General features: G+C 37.6%; 1 protein-coding gene across 2 annotated transcripts in view; it reads right to left on the bottom strand.

Annotated features, from left to right (window-relative positions):
• LOC134212736 (facilitated trehalose transporter Tret1-2 homolog) overlaps window positions 1-19,874 on the bottom strand; it is a 57,248-nt gene that overhangs the window by 15,947 nt on the left and 21,427 nt on the right. Inside the window, exon 1 of one of the 2 annotated variants that reach the window (XM_062690839.1) lies at window positions 13,754-13,940. The exons of the other annotated variant lie outside the window; for it this stretch is intronic. The gene's annotated coding sequence lies outside the window, so the exon portion shown is untranslated. Of the gene's footprint in view, window positions 1-13,753; window positions 13,941-19,874 lie in introns of those variants that run through there. 2 annotated transcript variants of the gene reach the window in all.

A 19,874-nucleotide genomic window follows, 5' to 3' on the forward strand; every position in this document is an offset into this window, starting at 1 on the left:
ACCTTTCTAACACATAAAGCGATTTCTACATAGCTCTCTTTTTGCATGCGGTCTTGTGCTTTCTAGCCGATTTCCACCCTATATCACAGGAAGCACACAACGCTAGAAATAAGTACGGTAGACATAATGAATGTTATACATAATGTATGTTTGGCATGTTTTTCTTGTCTTTATTACAGAGGATTGCAGCCCCAGACTAACTCATCTTTTCAGACGTAATTCAAATTCGCCATTCTTTAAAATATTTGACTTTTTTTTAATTTCACGAATTGAATTTTTTTCCAAAAATAGCTATTGCTTGGAAATATCATTTACATTTCCCCTGAAATAGCATTTTTTCCGATTTTTCCGATTCTCAACCACTAACATTTTCGTCGAAAATATGAAGTTCCCTAAAAAACTTGTTTCGAAAATAAAATTTCTTTGTAAATATTATTTGCTTGAGTTCAACATTTTTCCTAAAATAACATTGGCCCAAAAATAGCATTTCTCCAAAAATCACATTTATTCGAAAATATCATTTCCCCTCCGAAAACAACATTCCATTGAAAATGATATTTGCCCGAAAAAATATTTCCCCGAGAACAACATATTTCGAAAATAAAATACCCCCGAAAATAAAATTGTTTGAAATGGCCAGTCACAAAAGAAGGGACCTTTGTAATTGGTAATATGCCTTATATCGGGTAACCTTTCAAAACTGTTAACTGCGATCATGCTATCAATATTTGCTTTTCGTGGAATTCTTATTTTCGGGAAAATTGTTTTTGATAATTGTCGTGTAATCGTTCATCCATGCACTTTATCCCTTACCGCCGTAATGCATAACGTACTCATGCCTATCGTTCTTATGCCCAACAGAATGTATGGTTGATAGGTATAGTTTCTACTTCTGTCTTAATCAGTCTTCAAGGTGCAGCCCCGCGCAAATGTTTATCCGTGCTGCCGCACTCGAATGAACATTCGCTTCGGGCTCGAACGTGCACTCGTAAAAATGAGCATGAACCCGAGCGTAGGCTGGATGCTCATGTTTTGCACCGCGCTCACAGCGGCGCTCGAACATTGATGTTTTCAGCGCGGCTGTGAGCGCCGCTTTGAGCACGGTACAAAACATCGGTTGCAATCAACATAGGGTAAGACGGTATAATGCGCCCCACCTGGCCAAAACGCCCCCATTTGATTTCTAGAAAACTATACCTAACTAAGGGTAAACATCAGTTGGAAACTATAAATATTTGTAAAACCATCATACTATGTGAATGTGGAAGTATTTTTCTATTACACAATGAAAATAATAGCAAAATACAAAAAGTTACAGTTTTGATGTAACTTTTCATGTTTGTTTGCTCAACATTCTGGAGCGACTCTAGCATACTGTCCGAAAAACTTGCACTGGAACACTCAGTTGGGCAATAAAATAACTTATCTCAGTGGTTAATATGATATAAAATTGCTTCCATCTTGAAAAATGTAACGATTTTCGAAAACATGTTTCACTGGCCAAAACGCCCCAGTGTAGGCAGGACGGTATGCCCTTACCAACTGTACACAAGCGCAGCGAGCCTGCAGCAGTCGCTTCCAAATTGTATGGACAATATTGAAATGTAATTCACACCTGCTTAAATGGACTTATGTTGGTTTTTTAATGTCAAGCACATAAGGATTTGTAACCTTTTTATTATGGGATAGATGAAATACTAATGAAGGGCTATGAAACGTGTTTGATTACGGTGGGGCGTATTGCCCAGGCACTTTTTGAAATCCAGTTTTTCACGACTTTTCAAAAAAGCTTTATTTCGTGTTCTCAGTAATATTTTTATATGACTACTCACAGGTAATGCATTTGCGACTTGTTGAACTACCAAATAACACAAAGTATGCATAAATTACGTTGAAAAGTAAAAAGTTTTCATTGATATTGCCTTAGGGGGGGCATATTATACCGTCTTACCCTACATTGCTTGGTTGGCTTGGCTTAGCATTTTGGTGTTCAAACTCTAGTTTTAATATAAAATTGAATTTCAATCGTTCGATGATACTTTGTTCATAAAGTTAAAAAGGAACTTATGTATCATCTTATTATGCGCGTAGATATTTGAAATATCCTAAATGACAGAGTATAAGGACATTCTACGAAAAACATAAGCATAAGAAAAGTCCAACCCCGTACTTCTAACCATTTGTAATTGAATAGCATTTAGACTTGTTGAGAAGAGTTTCAAAAATTCTTTCGGTTGCTTTCCTGTGCAATTTTTTTTCGACTTTGAAAAAGGTGGGGACTTCAAGTTTTATATAATTTCCTTTAAAAATCGCACTACTTGCACTGACTTATCTTTACACAAGTGAAAAATTGTGTTATGAATGTGTATTCTTGGGTTGCTTTTTAAGCGGATTGCATAAATCACTTGATTTTTTAAGCGAATTTCGACATTTACGCCGTTTTTCTACGCGATTGTTTTCACAAAGTTGTTCTACGCGGATGTACGTGGAACGTATTCCCCTCGCAAAGACCGACCTCATTGTATTAGATTCAAGCGAGTAGGAACGGGGTTATATTTTAAAATGCCGCTAAAGTTTACGATATTTGAGGACGGTTTTGTAATCCGTGATTTTTTTTTATCTTCAGTCATTATCAAGGTACATCATCGGAAAACATGTTCAAATAATCAAATATGGATCGTATATTTTGTGTATGCAGGGTACCCGAATTTTAAGAAATTTTACGTAATGTGACTAAGTTGTCCGGCACTGAGGGATTTCTCTCTACTTGAGATGGAAATGTGTGTACATATTTTGGTAATTGCAATAATGCAATAATCAACAATCAGGAGTATTCATTATATAAGCCTCCATGTGAAATCGGAATTATTGAACAACTAATGCATAAATTTTAACTCACGTGCTTTACTATGTATCTACCTACAAAATCCGTCCATCGTCGTAGGGGCTAAAACCAACGAAAGCAACGTACATTTGCTAGAACTCCACTATAGCAGAACGTTTCTCCTGAGCTTACGATTTGGTACGTATGAGTTTTACTAAAAAGCGTCTCTTTTATTGGTTTTCGAGACTATGACGAACAGACGAAAATACCTGCCGTGTCCCTATATGTTCAACACAATTTGTTGAGGGTTTGTGGAAAACAAAGTAAGTTGACACACGGTCTACAATATCGAAACATTTTTTTTTCTTCAATTGGTCTACATTTCAACTACAACTTAACCTGTTTTCAACTAAGGGTTCCCTATTAGCATTTAAAGTAACCGTTTTAATTGAAGCTTTTCTATGCCTGCCATTGTATACATGTGTTTTGTGTATCTTATGTAGCAAACACAATGAATATACTGGCAATCAATTGACTAATCCGTTTATTGTACACTTTTTATGCATTTGTTTTTAGGAAGATTTTATATTTCCTTTGTTTGCCCAATTGAGTTTCATTCTTTTAATGAAGCTGGATAGAAACAATAATGTTATGTACCATCTTTGCTTACAAACTAAATTTTCATTTTAAAGTTAGTTTGCTTCACGTTTTGGATTATTTTCAACTATAAAATATAACACGCTTGCTTTTCACATACTAAAGGGCCACGCAGAATGGGTACTTTTGCGAACGTTTTGATTCTTTCCCGTTTTGACGCACGCAAATGCAAATGCTGAAACCATAACTTGTTTTCATATACGAGCTCCGATTCGTATTTTTTTTGCTATGCCGCTCAACTATGGCGAATACGAAACGTGCCGCAATAGTAAAGCATCGCGCTCGGCCCAAAACTTTCTCACAGCCTCAGTTCTCAGCCTAAGCACACAGTCTGAGCACACAGCATGCTGGATGAGCACACAGCCCAAGTTTTGAACTTGAGCTCGAGCCTGAGCTGAGCCGCACCGCGTTCATTTTTCGCACCCATGTTCGATGCTGATGGTGAACACGAGCTTGAAGGAGAACGCGCGCTCGGGATGAACATGAACTTGCAAAAACTGCACTCAAGCTCAGCGCCGCTCATGTTTTCGTGAAGACTGGTCTTAATATATGTGATGAATCGCTAAAAACAAATTATTTGAAAAAAGGGTTTCTGGGCGAGTTATTTACCGAGTTTCAATATTTCTACACGGTTTTTCCTATATAATCTTCGTATGTGCTTAGCACCACCCAAATAATATGGAACATAATGGCAAATAGCGGCATATCAAAAAATCTTTCGTGAAATTTCGAAATATCATATCGGCCTATCAAAGGACTTCCAATAAGGCTTATCCCTTCTGGCTAATAACTTGATTATTGTCATATCTCCTGACAGAAAACGAAAGAAAATTCTAATAAGTTAAAAATTGAAGAGAGATGAATAGATTCGAGAACACAATTTATTGAATAAAAAACTAGAAAAACAAAATTCTAAAAATTCCAAATGGGAAACTTAAATTGCCCAAAACGTGTTCAGACCAATTTTAGAAAGCAAAATAGTGATTTTGAGCGAATACAAAAATGTGGGTGTTAGAAGGTTATGTGTGGAACTATTCCGCTCAGTGCAAACTCTCATTGGATTGAATATCTTGGAATAAATTAGGCTGAGAATGTTATTGTACAAATGTCTACAATGACGATAAAGGGTTGAGGCCACGTTGGCCTTAAAAAAAAGTTTGTAAAAAACTTTGTGGACAACCCCCTCCCAAGTAACAATTTTCATGCTTGTTAGATTTATTTAATTCTTATAACGGATTTATGACAGCAGTCACCATGGCTAGTTGCTCAGATTTATTGGCGATCTTATTGCTATCAATAAACCTCGAATAAATCTGCACGAAAAGCTTCAAACGTCAAATGCCGACTGGTCTTGTTAGCAGCTCTACGGTTGTAATGAAGAGCATAATAAGTCCAATTTTTAAAGCTTGAAAAAAGCCATAATTCTGGACCGTAATGTGGTCAAATGAATAACCCCAATAAGAATATTTACATTGCAAAGGGTTTATAACGGTGTTTAATAAGAGCAACACTTTTCTAATCGAAATCTATGATGGCCATATTGGAAATAGAGAACCATCTTCAAGTCAATGAAATTCATCACTGGAATTTATGATTAGACGGTGTTTTCGCCGCAAAAGACACGTTTTTGGTAAAGGGTATAAAAAACAAACATATCTGGGTGTAATATCAATTAGTTTAGTGAAGATTTACGTTATTGATATTATAATAATTTTAAATTCATTGCCCAAAACTATATTATTTTGCGGGCGCGTAGTGCTTAATCTCATTTTTGCACTAGCTTTCACCATGAAATCGAGCGCGCACCTCATTTCCATGAAAGTACATTGGAGAAAAAACTTAAAAAAGTATTATTTTGTAGTCATCCTCATCATGATTTTCATCAACACTTTAGTTTGTTATTATTTGTTTGCAAGATTTTGTTTCTCTTTTTTCAAAGCAACATTTTTGACAGCTGCCGCAGCCAAATTCCCTTTTTTGCGGGCGGCTTGAAACGGATTTTTATATACTCTTATAAGGGGTTTATAGCGGTAATCTAGAGAGGGCCACTTGGACATATCTTACTCTTAAAGTGGTCATCAGAAGGTAATCCTGTAGTAATGGGTTTTATTGTCAGTTCTTGTAATGCGATCTTGAAAACCATTTCTAGAGCGGAATAAAACTTTAAATGTTCCCAAATTGTTTTGCTTTGACACGTTAATCGAACTATTATTAAAAAAAATGCATGATTAATGGACGCTTCTAAAAGGAGAGAGAGAGAGAGGTGCTAAAAATGATATTTTCTTGCTATTTTGATCAAATCCATTTAAAACCAAGCGAAAACTTGCGCTAAAGGTCAAATTTTATTTTTGACCGCCCGCTTGTATGGGGATCCCCCATAGTGCAACGGTCGGTGTTGGCGCACTGTAATTTCTCCGAATAAAGTGGATGGTGGAGAGTTCTGTTATCGCGTGAGTGAGTGATGAATCCGAACCCTCGTGTACATGGTTGTTTTATATTTCGAAAATTTTGCGAAACTACTTTATCGACTACACATATAAAAATATGTTGTCATTTAAAATTGGGGTAGGGTCGTTTGACCGAAACTCTTTCGGATGAAAGTCATACGGCCAAAAAGGTCATTTGGGCGAATATGTCATTTTGCCTAATAAGTCATTTGACTGAATATGTCATTTGGCCGGACAGGTCATTTGGCTGAACAAGTCATTCGGCCTATTATGTTATTTGGCCAAATAGGTCATTTGACGTCTCACTTCTCACTTCTCATGGATCATTTCTCACTGCAAAAGCGAGAAATAAGAAGTGAGAAACGATGAATGAGGAGAGAAGCGTCTCCCTTCTTACTTCGCTCTTCCCATTTTCACCGTGAGGATTCAAAGAACGGTAGGATCGATTGAATGTTACTTTCGTTTGCATGCTCCAAATATATGCATGAAAATACATTTAAAAAGGGATGTACATTTAAAAGAGGGGCCATTTGATCGAATGCTATTTGGTCGAACGTCACTAGGCTGAAACTTGTTTTGCCGAACATGTCATTCCGCTGAACAGGTCATTTGGCCGAATAGGTCATTTAGCCGAACAAGTCATTCGGTCGAATAGGAGACGAGACGTCTTACTGCTAACTTCTCACTCCTCATTTCTCACTTCTCACTGTGGAAAGTGAGTAATGAGAAATATGAAGTGAGACGTCTTTTTTATAGTGAGAAGTGAGACGTTTCTTTTCTCACTTCGCACTAATCATTTCTCACTTCTCACTGTGAAAAGTAAAAAGTACGAAATGAGTAGTGAGACGTCTCACTTCTCACTTGAGAAGTGTGAAGCGAGAAATGAGACGTCTCTCTTCTCACTTCTCACTGTGAAACTTTTACTTCGCACTACTCACTTTATACAGTGCGAAGGGAGAAATGAAACGTCTCACTTCTCACTAGTCATTTCTCACTTTTCACTTCTCACTGTGAAAAGTAAGTAGTGCGAAGAGAGACGTCTACTCACTTTTCACAGTGAGAAGTGAGAAATTATTAGTGGGAAGTGAGAATTGAAGCGACTCACTTCTCGCTTCTCATTAATAATTTCTCAACCCTTTTAGGCCTACGGGGTCAGCAGCAGATTGGTTTCGGACTACGGCAACCGTTGCAGGTACCTGCTTGTTGCCCTACTTTATTTGTCGTGGTAGATAATAGAGAGCGAAATGATAGTGAATACGCTTTAATTTCGTTTCCATGTTTCTGCTTCCCAGTCAAGCTGGGTTAAGATCGCCGGGTTTGTGCGACAATTAGATGTGGATGTATCATCTATGGAAACTGTTTACAAAACAGCAATGAATATATCTCTGTTTGTTAAATTTGTTACACTGGATGCAATGCAGGATCCATTGGAGAAAAATTTGGAACCTAGAAAGTTTAATTCAAGCTCTATCTGGAATAAGGGCGTATGTCGCAAGAGAGGATTCTCTTCGTCGACTTCCCCTCTTTTAAATAAAAGTGACAAGCACCAGATTTCTTTGTGGTTTAACACTTCAGAACGATAGAACACTCTGCGAACTTGCATTCCGAGGTGGTAAACTAAAAAGAAATCCTCTGCTTGTCACTTTTATTAAAAAGAGGGGAAGTCGACGAAGAGAATCGCGTCTGGTGGAATACGAAAAAGCAGAGCGCGTGATTCGGGAAAGATTTCCGCCCAACTTAGGATTGGATCATATGTTCACTGGTGTGCGAGGGGTGTTCAGAAGGAAGCTCCACCGTCGCTTGAAGTACTAAACTGGACCGGCAGAATATTTTACCAAGAGTTTCGAAATAAATGCTTCGTGAGTCGAGAGGAAGGTCATCGGTCAATGGAAGAATAGGAGTCGGGAAAACCAGGATCATGGCAAGCAAGTAGGGAAAAGCAGAGACGGGCAAAACCGAACATATTCCAGAGCAATCGTCAGTAGAAATAATGGAAAATGAGGTAGTCGAAGAGGATGCAGTTGAGTTAGACACTGAGTCGAAAGCAATAAAACAAGCGGAAACCGTGTCCATCCTCGATTCTATGATCGAACGCGAGAAGATGGCGGAAACAATGTCTTTAAAAAATAAAACTGATCGAATCTGTTTTGTGAGGAAAGGAGTAATGGGCTACACGGACTGTGTAAGCGCAATGAGGAAGGAGGAGGAAAAAACCAATCACGGATGGCGAATCAGCGACGAGATCTAACTACGGCAGGTTCCATATACCGTTCGCCACCGAAGGAAACCTCACGCAGGAATGCTTCTCACAGCACATCAGAAACAACTTTAGAATAAAATGGAATTGTTTATAAGCTTCTGACTCCGTAGAGTCTTATCGTAAACAACTGAGCCTGTAAAATAAACGAAACAAGTAGGCCTACGGACACTTAGTCGTATATGACCCGAACAGATAAAAGGATATATAAAATTGCACAATGGATAGAAGTGAGCACTATCTTCAGCTAAAATGGGGGTCAGAAAAAAATACAGGCATGGGCGATCAAGGCCCTATGACAACCTAGAACGTCATGAACACGGTGAAGTTAAGAAAGCGAAAATATTAGGCATATTCCCGATCAAGAATGCATAACTAAATTATAACAAGGGGAGTTATTTATTTCAGAAAAATAATGTAACAAAATGTGTTATAAAATTGGCTGGTTAGTTGTTAAAATAACAAAAATTATATCAAAATTCCCTCTAGCCGTAACATAATTATATCAGAGGTTGTTACCTTCATTTCAACATTATAACAACCGTTGATATGATTATGAGGTACAAAAATCTACTTTCATGGTAATTGCCTACATCACGTATAAGACTGTGGTATGCTACAACGCCGGATTTCCATCCATAATGTAGGCAATTAACTTTGTACTAGCTATTAACATCGAACATTGATTCAAGTTATACTGGAGGTGATTACCTCCGCTTTTTTTCCAATATAAAAAAATGTAGGCAATTATTTTGTGTAAATATACATAACTAATGTTGTTATAATTTTGATATGAAATAAAACTGGCCGAAAGCACATTTTTATCGAATTATCTAATTATAACACACGTTGTTTTAAATAACAACCATTGATAGAATTGAGTTATAATTTTGTTATGGATTCCTGATCGGGTTGGCAGTGGATCGTACTGTTTCAAAAAATAAAATTTTTTTTCAAACTTATCCGTAAAGTTAAACTTCCTTGGACATCCTAGGCCATCTAAACTATCCTTGAGTTCAGAACTTGAAATTTACACCTGCAAAAAAGCTTTTTTTTCGTTACTCAAAGTTTTTTTTTTGAGTTTTCAACCGTGTTTATTACGTCTTATAGAAGGATATAAACGCACCGCAAAACAGCTTCTCTTGAGCTCGGGGCTTGAAAGGTACAGCTGCTTAGAGGCTTTATTCGATACTTAAAGCTTCCATATGCATTCAAATATATCTATTGCATCTTCTGAGAGATCAGCAGATATTCTGCGTCATCCAAACTGTGTTCCATGAGTTCGGAAATTGAGATCTATAGCTGCAAGAAAATCGTTTTTCAGTAATAAAGCTTCAATATGCATTCAATTATATCCCGGGAGGACAAAGGATATCGTGGGATAGTTTTAGATATTCTGGGCAATCCAAACTGCCGGAACTTGAGATCTACAGCTGCTTAGAAGCTCTTTTTGGTTCTCAAAGCTTCAGTATGAACTCAATTATAACCATTCGACCTCCCGGAAGATCAACGGATGTGGTAAGATAGTTTTGAGATATTCTGAGTCATCCAAACTATCCTTGATTTCGAGACTTGAAATCTACAGCTGCGAAAGTAGTAAGTTTCTAAATGTATTGAACTATGTGCAGTACAGCTCCTGGGTGGGTAAAATACATCGTCAGATATTTTTTATATTTTCTGCACCATCTAAACTTTACAGAACTATAGCTGCTTCGAAGGCTTCTTCTGTTACTCAAATTTTCGATATGTAACGAACAATGTGCGTTGCATCTCCTGTAAAACCAAAAGACATTCAGTTCAATCAAAGTTAATTGATAAGAAAATTATTTTGAGCTTTTTAGTGGAATGTCTTCACTTGTCATAAGACGAGTTAGTACAATCCCATTGAATTCCACCACTTAATTGTATCTTGACAGATACGTATTTCGACCTCAAATGTAAGGCCGTCTTCAGTGTCTCGTACTTGACTCGACTTCAAGTCGAGTCAAGTACGAGACACTGAAGACGGCCTTACATTTGAGGTCGAAATACGTATCTGTCAAGATACAATTAAGTGGTGGAATTCAATGGGATTGTATAAACTCGTCTTATGACAGGCAAAGTTAATTGCCTATTTCCGGGGATTAAACCACCCGACTTGGACATTAATTTACAAAGTTGTGAAAACTCATATGCGAATATACGGTCTTAAGCTTTCAAAGTAGCGTTTCTTGTCTCTCAATGTCGCAAAAATTGGTCAAACTTGTTCATCACATCTGCTGCGAAACTTTGTCAACGGGAGCTCCTCACGTCGCTAGTGGGTTGATTTGTGCCCACCAAAGCAATTCAGCGCATTTTAATGAAAGAAGATGGTTTTGATGACCCAGAATATCCCAAAACTATCTATACATGTTCCTTGATCTTCAAGAATGTATTATGGATAAGGTTGAATACATATACAAGCTTCAAGTGACGAAAACAGCTATAGTGGTGGCTGTAGATCGCATGTTCTGCACTCAAGGACGGCTTGATAACCCAGGATGTCCCAAAACGAACTTACCATGTCACCTGGACCTTCTTAGCCGTGCGGTAAGATGCGCGGCTACAAAGCAAGACCATGCTGAGGGTTCGATTCCCGGTGCCGGTCCAGGCAATTTTCCGTTTGGAAAATGTCTTGACTTCCTTGGGCATAAAAGTATCATCGTGTTAGCATCATGAATGCAGAAATGGTAACATCCCGAGCAGCACATATGTTATGAACATATTTGAACGTTTATTCAAGCTTGGAAAAGCAAAAAAAAGCTAGAGTCGTGGCTGTAGATCGCATGTTCTGGACTCAATGACGGTTTGGATGATCTAGTACATACCGTAAAAATATTTTTCAACTTGTTTTGTCAGTTTTCCATTATTAATCACGAAAACAAATAGAACATATCACATTTAATGGGTAATCTGGCTTAAAACAGTTTGAGCTTGAAAGGGTTAAATGAGAATAAATTTGAACTATGCTTGCTTGTAAAATTCAGTCAAAATAAAATTGGATATCGAATGTTAATTCGTTTGTTGGGATTAGCTGCAATTTTACACGTCGTTTACACGTTTTCAAAACTATTTGCTATGTATACGATGACCATCAAAAGAAGAAAAGTAACAGAAACAAAATCGATTTACTTAAATGGGGAGTAAGAGTCATCAACAAAACCTCTGCTGTATTCTCATTTCATGCAGTCAGGATGATTTATGTTGATCAGTTTATACAGTTTTTCCATATTAGGAAATGGTTGTCAAAAGAATATTGTTTCAATTATGCGATGCAGGATTGAAAGAAAAATAATCAGAAAAATTATTTAAGCTCTTTTAATGGAATGTCTTTAACTGTTTAAGACAAGTTTAGTACATTCCTTTTAATTCCACTACTTTTTGTTATCTTTATAGATGCGTATTTCGACCTCAACTGTGAGGCCGTCTTCAGTGTCCTTCGACTTAAGTCGAGTGAAATGCGAGACACTGAAGACGGCCTCACAGTTGAGGTCGAAGTACATATCTGTAAAGATAACAAAACGTAGTGGAATTAAATGAAATGTACTAAACTCGTCTTACACAGTTTTTAGAAACGAATGTTCAATTGAATGAAGCAGTACAAACTTTGCAGATTGGATCCACAATATCCACGTTGTTTGGTGCAACAATCGCAATAGTTGTTTCAATCGTAATGTTGTGTTATGTATTTCTGTGTGTCGTGTTCGTTTGGAACGCGCATTTGTAAGTTACCGATTCTGTTCCAATTTTGACACTAGACGGCAGCCGGTCAGCACAGAGTCACAATTCTTATATTAAAATAAGCTTCCTGCCAAATTTTCAGCTTATTCGGATAAAATATCGAGGTGTCGATTTAGTGTTTTTGGACTAATTAAGAACTCTCCAAATGTAATTTTATTCGATTTTATATAAACCTTGTCGGCATTAAATCAAATGAAATCTGATACAAAGGATAACATACCTAGTAAATATTTTCAAATCGTAGTTAAATTGATTTGCTCACATATTGCATCGTAAGATGCCAATTGGAATATCATATCGAGCGGCAGAGTAGAAAACCATCACCCCTTAATAGATTATAAACGTCACAAGGGATTCAACTTGCATTCCGATTGTCACCTAACATTGGACTACAGTAAGGTGTAGCAGTCCCGCGTTCTAAATCTGGCGATGATCGACTATTTGTTGATGCGTCTCCACCACTTCATAAACGCGAGATTAAGCTGAACGTTGGGCAGGAAGCCAATTCAATGGTAAGGGATCGGTAGACTTCGCCGGATTATATACGTGAAACATCAATTGACTGTCTCTGTATTCTCCAAACTATAGCAAACGGATTCGTCCTATCGGTGCCAAGAAGTGCCAACAGCTGGCTCTGGTTATTGCATGCCATGATTAAATTCTTCTCTGCTATTGCCACTGTGTCGCATCAATCGTCGTCGCCGTTGAATCGGTTCTAAATCATTTTATGACGGATTCTTGAACAGTTTTCAGATCAGTCGCTACTACTAAGTACTGCTAGCTGATTAGGGTTCATACAAGTGAGTGTCCTGATAAGCTTTTTCCTTGACAAAAAGTTTTTCCGATTATATTCGCTTGAAATCAGCTTAAACTGCATGTGAACATGCCTCAACTGATAATGAGTACAAACTGCGGCAAGCAGTCAATTGTTCGCATTCTGTATATTTTCAAAATTCCCAACTTATCTACTTTCAGCTGTCTGATTTACCATTACAAATTTACTCTGAGTGACATAACATTTTAAGCGAAAAGTAAGTAAACTACAAACATCGCAAAGAGCATCCGGAACATGCGGATTTGATTAATTTACAATCTGTTTAGTTATTTGCTTAGATCAGCTATCATCATCATGATACCGCCGACAACGCACGGTAGGTAAACACCAGCGACAAACCATTCCATGAGCATAGTAAGGAGTTTAATTGTAGTATGAACAACTATGACAGCATGTATTACAACGATGATTTGTTCATCAGTCAGTCTTCGGAATTTAAAACTAATATGAAACTTGAGGCACATTGTTCTAAGTTCTTAGGGCCTATGGGTTTTGCGACGTTATGTATAAAAATCGAAATATTAGATTTTGAATACTGCACTCATTCTTTATCAATATTATTGTACGATAAACACTAACGAAACACTTAAAGAGCGGATATTGTCACATCCGTGTGCCCTGGCTACACCATTGGCCTTTTCGACACTTGTTGGTTCAGCGAACGTACTTAAAACTACGCACCAGGTACATCTCCATACGCGTCGTCATATAAATGCCACTCTTTTTTTCCATTAGTACCAGCATTTTACGCAGTGTTTACCGCGTAAACAGTGACTGGCCGCAAATACGGCCAAAGTAGCCACTCCAGTATCACATCTTATCACACTTTCCTCAGTCAACGTGCGCACAACGAATCGTGACTACGATAACCCCTGACGCGATGACGCGTTGCTGAAGGACGTTTATTACTCTCTCCAAACTGCACTGGATATATCGATATCGACCTCTTTCCACATCGGGTGTTCGTTACTTACACGCTTCGAATCCAATTTCGCACTTTCACAAATTAGCCAAAGTCACGATTGCAAATAAGCTTCGAAAAAAAATCTCAACTGCTATGGACGGATCGCGAACGTCGCATTCATCAACATAGTAATCACAATTCACTAAATACTGGGCAATGGACTAGGCGAACAACAGTTCTCGTCAACCGGCTGTTTACGACTAAATCCAAGTCGTACTATGAACGATCCATTCGAGGGGTTACGCGTAAGCCGACGACATCGATTTCGTTCGCAGCAACCAACACCACCGAGGAAGGCCTACCACGGGGAAGGACTTTGCTTTTGATCCATCTTCTTCCCAACCGGCCGGCGTGCGTCGCGACGGCAACGACCACCACGATTCGGCGTTGGCCGCGAAATCATAGAGTTTTCTTCCGGATTGCGCGAATTCGAAACAGCGAGACAGAAGAAGTGTGATTCGTTGTTGGATAATAAAGATTTTACGAATACCGTCTGAATAACCGGGAGCCGTCTGTCGCATTCGTATTTTAAGGATTCAACCAAAAATGAACGTCTATCGGCTCCTAGGGACAACGAAATACATCATAAAAAATTCAAAAAATGAAAACATGCATTGGTAGATTTCTATTTATTTTATTTCAATGTTAGGCGGCACAAATGTATAACATCTAAGATTGTTTAACAAATGAACAATCTCAAGAGTGTGAACTCAAAATCAGTGGGTCATTTGTGCACAGCACAATCCGACAAGGTGCTGTACACGCTTTCACGTTTCCATCAATAATGCGTTGTAGGGTGCGCAGATTGCGAAAAGCGGAGAACGGTCGGCGAAGGAAGCAGAAAGCGTCTAGGCCGAAATCGGCCCACAGTACCATTCGAGCTGATTGGAACTGTAACAGATTATGGGATTTTCGCGCGAAGCTTCGCAGGCGTTAGAATCGATGACATCTATGATTAAATATAAGTATGATTGATGATTATTTTTGTGTATTAGGTAACATATCAGGATGTGCTGCATCATGTTGTCAAATTTTGGACAAAGCTTATCACCCAGCATTCCATCCTTGTAGGTAATAACAATACTTTATTATGAAATTGAAGCTGGTTGAAAGCTTTGTCCGTTCAGGTGAACGTGTGATGTTCACCTAATAACATATTTATAATTGAGACTTTCCACTAATAGTTCCCGAGAATTGAAAATATATGTTAAATATGATGCTTTTTAAAATATTTTTTTGTAAACATTTGTTATTATGGCTACCACTGTAACGAAACGTCACAGAAGAACGCATCGCGCATGTCCATGGCGTAGGGTAAATGATCCATAATGCGTTTATGTGTATAGTTGCTTCTGATGTTGTTCTAGACAGTGTGAATGGGCGTTGTTGATAAACGAGCGAGCGTGATATGGTTACTTAACCGTTCTCGAAGCTATTTTGTTGTGATAGGACTATCACCACGGACGGTGGTTTCGATTGAGAGGATTTTCTTCACACCAGTCGCGTGGGACATCTGTCAAATAGACGCGTAATTTTATCGGACTTTCAACTGCGACATTTGATTGGAATTTGGCACATCCGAGTAATAATCATAAAACATTGCGTTGATACTAATTTATCTTTGGCGATGTTTCCATGCGTCGTCTGTGTTAAACTCTGGTTACTTCACACACCTCCGACAACAGCCAGGCAACGGCAATTAATTTGATATGTTTATTTTGACGCCGTCTGTCGTTTCGTTTCAGCTTGGCAGTAGAAATCGTGCTGTTAGATGTTTGAACCTAGGCGAGTACGTAGCACGAACGATGTAGGCAAGTTTCTGTAACTCATTTGCAATTAATTTTAGTCATAATTGGGTTGTTTGAACAAAGTTGGTTTCAACTCAATGCCACATTACCACAGGAGTAATTGGACTGATGTCGATGAACCAAAAATGGCAAAGAATCAACCTCTGTATGCAGCTGTACATCAACAATATAACTTTGATACATTTGAAATCGATGTTATGCATAGTTCAAGGCAAACCTATTGGTTATTTCTTCACTTAAAAAAATGAATAATGAAAAATGAGGCCCTCCTTACACTCAAAATAATTTTTACTTAGAAGCTGCTTGAAAACATATGCAGATATTTTCCATGTAGTTTCGTGTGTAAAAGTTAAATGATTTATTAGTGATGGCACTCATTATTCTCAATTCACTAGAAAATAAAATAAAATTTAAGTGAATTTTTGTTAGGCCATGTACTTAAATTTTAAGTGAAACTTTGATAATTTTTTCTACAGTATCCCTATTAGTGATGTGTATCCCGTCCACTAGAAGCGGACGAGAGCAAAAATAAGAGTAGAAAACTATTTCATACTCAAACATTTTGCTTCGCAAATCGTTCTCATAATGCTTTTGCAAAATGTTTCATTAGCGATAGTTGATAAACATACATTTCGCTCTGAGAACCCCACTCATATATTTTTCATACATTAATTTTGAGTAGAATTCACTAGAAGAGTATATAGATATTATTTTCTATGTTTTGTAATGAATTCCACTACATTTCTTATTAAGATGCACTTGTGATTTGAGTAATTTTTATTTGATTCCAGTAAGGCCGATGAAAGTTTCGATTTTTAAAGTCTACATGACTTTTCATAGTGGAATTAAAGTGACAATTATTTTGAGTGTAGCCTAGCGGTAAGATGTGCGGCTATAAAGCAAGACCATGATGAGGGTGGCTGGGTTTGATTCCCGGTGCCGGTCTAGGAAATTTTTGGTCTGGAAATTGTGACGACTTCCCAGTATCATCGTATTAGCCTCAATATACGAATGCTAAAATGATAATTTGGCTTAGAAACCTCGCGGTTAATAACTTATTAATATTTATTACCAAGACTTTCAGCCCGAGGCTGGTTCGCCTCGACCAGGTTAGTAACTGTGGAAGTGCTGAATGAACACTAAGCAGCGAGACGGCAATGTCGCAGAGGGGGATGTAATGCCAATAAGAAGAAGAACAATGAATGACATTAATTCAATGCATTTAAATCATTACAAATGTTTATATTCGAAAAAAAACCCCTCTTGAATCAAAACTCGTTCACAGTGGACGGATTTCGGTTCATGGAATCTAAATATGTACACCTATTTCATGATTTGATATCTTAATTGTGCCACAATTAAAATCTTATTACATTGCTCAACACATACCTTTATAGGCCATTCTTGATGTTTGTTTTATTGTGATCACATATTTATTATTCACTTTAGCGGCACAGTTCGCAGCCCACATTTTTAGAACAGCAAAATGAAATCAGGTACTAATTGGAACTAGAAATATGGTGTTAATTCCTACTTTCTCTTTCCAAAGTAGAAAAAAAATTAAACCAAACATATACGCATGATAAGGTAACAAAGTTGCAAGTTAATCATTTCTAAACTATTCGAATTTAAATGACACACAGTATGGTAAAGAAAGACGTAAGTCCTACGTCAAAAGTGTTACGAGAGGGAGGGTGGGGGTCCAAAATCATCAAAATTAGCGTTACGTAATTTACAAAAGAGCATGAGAGCATTGGAAAATGCCTACGTGAGGGACCAAAACCCATACATCACCAAAATCCGTCCACCTTATGATTTATGATTAATTTTTGGAAAGCGAGAGAGTTACGCTGAAAGGTAAGATTTCAAACGTTACTAGCGCCTTTATCTTTCGATGGATTTTGAAGATTTATATATCAATCGGCTCGGACACTCTCCAGCAGTTTACCAATTTTATTGAAACTTAAGATTATTAATTATAAGCTATTGAAAATTTCAATTTGTGTCAATGTAACCAATCCCGTTCGTGCATTCCTAACACGGACATCAGAATGAAAAGAAGCAGTGCATGCCGCGCGCGAGTTATTGGGAATGAATGTGTTAATATCCTTCAAAAAAACGAACAATGGGTAATGTCTGTGACGTAACCGCGAAGCGTACGTAGGACTTGCCTTGATCATGCCTTTAAAGATACTCCTTTGTCAGCCAAAGCATCATCATCATCGACGCGTTCGTGATGGGCTTTTTTTACTCTTGTTGCTCGCTGCTGGTGTCTACTGAGCCCTGAAGAAGATCCCATCCCTGGATCGAAACGTCGGTGATGAAATGAAATTGTCAAGCTATTATTCATGACTGATAGCCAATCCGAAAATTTAGGTTAATATTTAGGACAAAACGCATGTTTGGACTAAATTTTAACATTTATATTTACATTTATATTTATATATTTTGTTGAATATCTAAAGTTCAAGATCTACTCATTATTTTTCTAGTGAGCCATGAAAATCGCAAATTGGACATAAGGCTACAGAAATCTGCGCAAAAAGTTTGACTTATTTGCAAGGAATGTAATTGTCGCTGAAAAATGCAAAAAACAAGCGACAAAAGAGAATAGCGATAACTCTTTGTCCCCATCTGCAGAGGATAAAGACATTGTTGCGTTCCATTTTATTTGCAACAAACATGGAGAGGTAATTGTTGTGAACTTTTCAAACTGCGATAACTTGTATATTTCAGAAGTAAAACACAAATCATGTCAACAGACGGTTAAGTCTATGTCTAATCTATGATAACTGATACTAATTTAACCAAAAACATCATCGGAAACCGACTACTTCTCAAAATGCGTGGCAGGCGATCATTGTCCTATTCTGTTGCAGTTTGGGACAAACGCTTATTGCGAGTTGAGTTTGTCCCAATATTTACAAGAGAGGATAATGTTGTTGTCATTGGCAATGCTGTTAGTTTACATTCCTTGCTTATTTGACTTCAAACTTATGACCGGGAGCAGCTCCGTGCATATCACCAAGCTGCAACGTTTTCTTACACTATGTGCAAAACAAAATCTGCTTTTTGGTTTTACACTATCTAAACGATTATATAATCTAAATTCAGTACAGGGTGTTCAATAAGTTCGAATACACTTTCAAAAAATGTTTAAAAATTGTAATTAAATCATTTCTTTTCCCGGTTACATTTCATTGAAAGTATTGTTTATAAGGAACGTTTGTAACATTTCTTCTGGAATGACCTCTATTTTGTACTTCTTCACGAGCTTCAAACGTTTCTGAAATCCATCGCAAGCGGCACGCACGGTCTGCATGGGCATTTCGTTCCAGATTTTGAGAATTACGTCTTGAACTGGTCCAAGTTACTGACCTTGTATTCGTACAGCTTTAACATAATAAAGGACCAAACAAGAAAGTTAAGAGGGTTCAAATCTGGAAAGCTGGGAGGTTACAAAGTTTTGTCCAAAAAGTCGATGAAATTGTCCCCATATAAGGCTTAAATCGCATTTTTCGTGTATAAAGGGTTATCGTCCTATTGGAACACGTAGGGTTGATCTCCGTCTTATAACCGGGCCACTGGGGGTATCAATCTTCCCCAAAATCTCAGTTTTGTAGTACACCGCAATGATTTTGACCTTCAAAAAATGCTGTACACCGCGCGTAATAAACAAACAACAAGTGACAGAATGTCAACACCACACACATCCGTTAGCGTATATATACCGCTAACGCTGACACCAATACTTATACAGAATATGTACATTGGGCTTACAAACACAATGATCAAACATTTGTATACGAACTTATTGAACACCCTGTAGATGCAACTAATAGAGTAATAATAAATCATAAATATTGCAGATCTTTTCAAAATGTTCCATTTTGCAGATTCCGCAAAGTTCTTCCGCAGCTGTCAAAGTTCTACCGCAAGCCTTCAAATCATCAATACACTGAAACAAAAACCTGGTATTTGGCATTGTCATCGTAGAATGCCATGCCAAACAGTAGAGAAAAATTATGAAGTGACAGCTTCGGTAGTTTAAAAATTGAACCGTATTGCCCGTTGCATCAATTTTTAGACTCTGGCGCAACTTCATTTTGCTTTGAATTTTTAGCGTGCACACCAATACATTCAAAGTATCTTTGTAATTGTTTTATTATGTTGTTATTCATCGGACACACGTGTTTTTGTTTACTCAAACAAACAGCAAACAGTGTTAATTCATTTTTGTTTGTGACACGGGGAAAATATTCACGCAAATAATTTGCGCGCAGGGGTCTAATAAGGCGGAATCTGCGCAATAAAAAGAAAAGT

This window comes from Armigeres subalbatus, chromosome 2, assembly GCF_024139115.2.
Source record: "Armigeres subalbatus isolate Guangzhou_Male chromosome 2, GZ_Asu_2, whole genome shotgun sequence".
NCBI lineage: Eukaryota > Metazoa > Arthropoda > Insecta > Diptera > Culicidae > Armigeres > Armigeres subalbatus.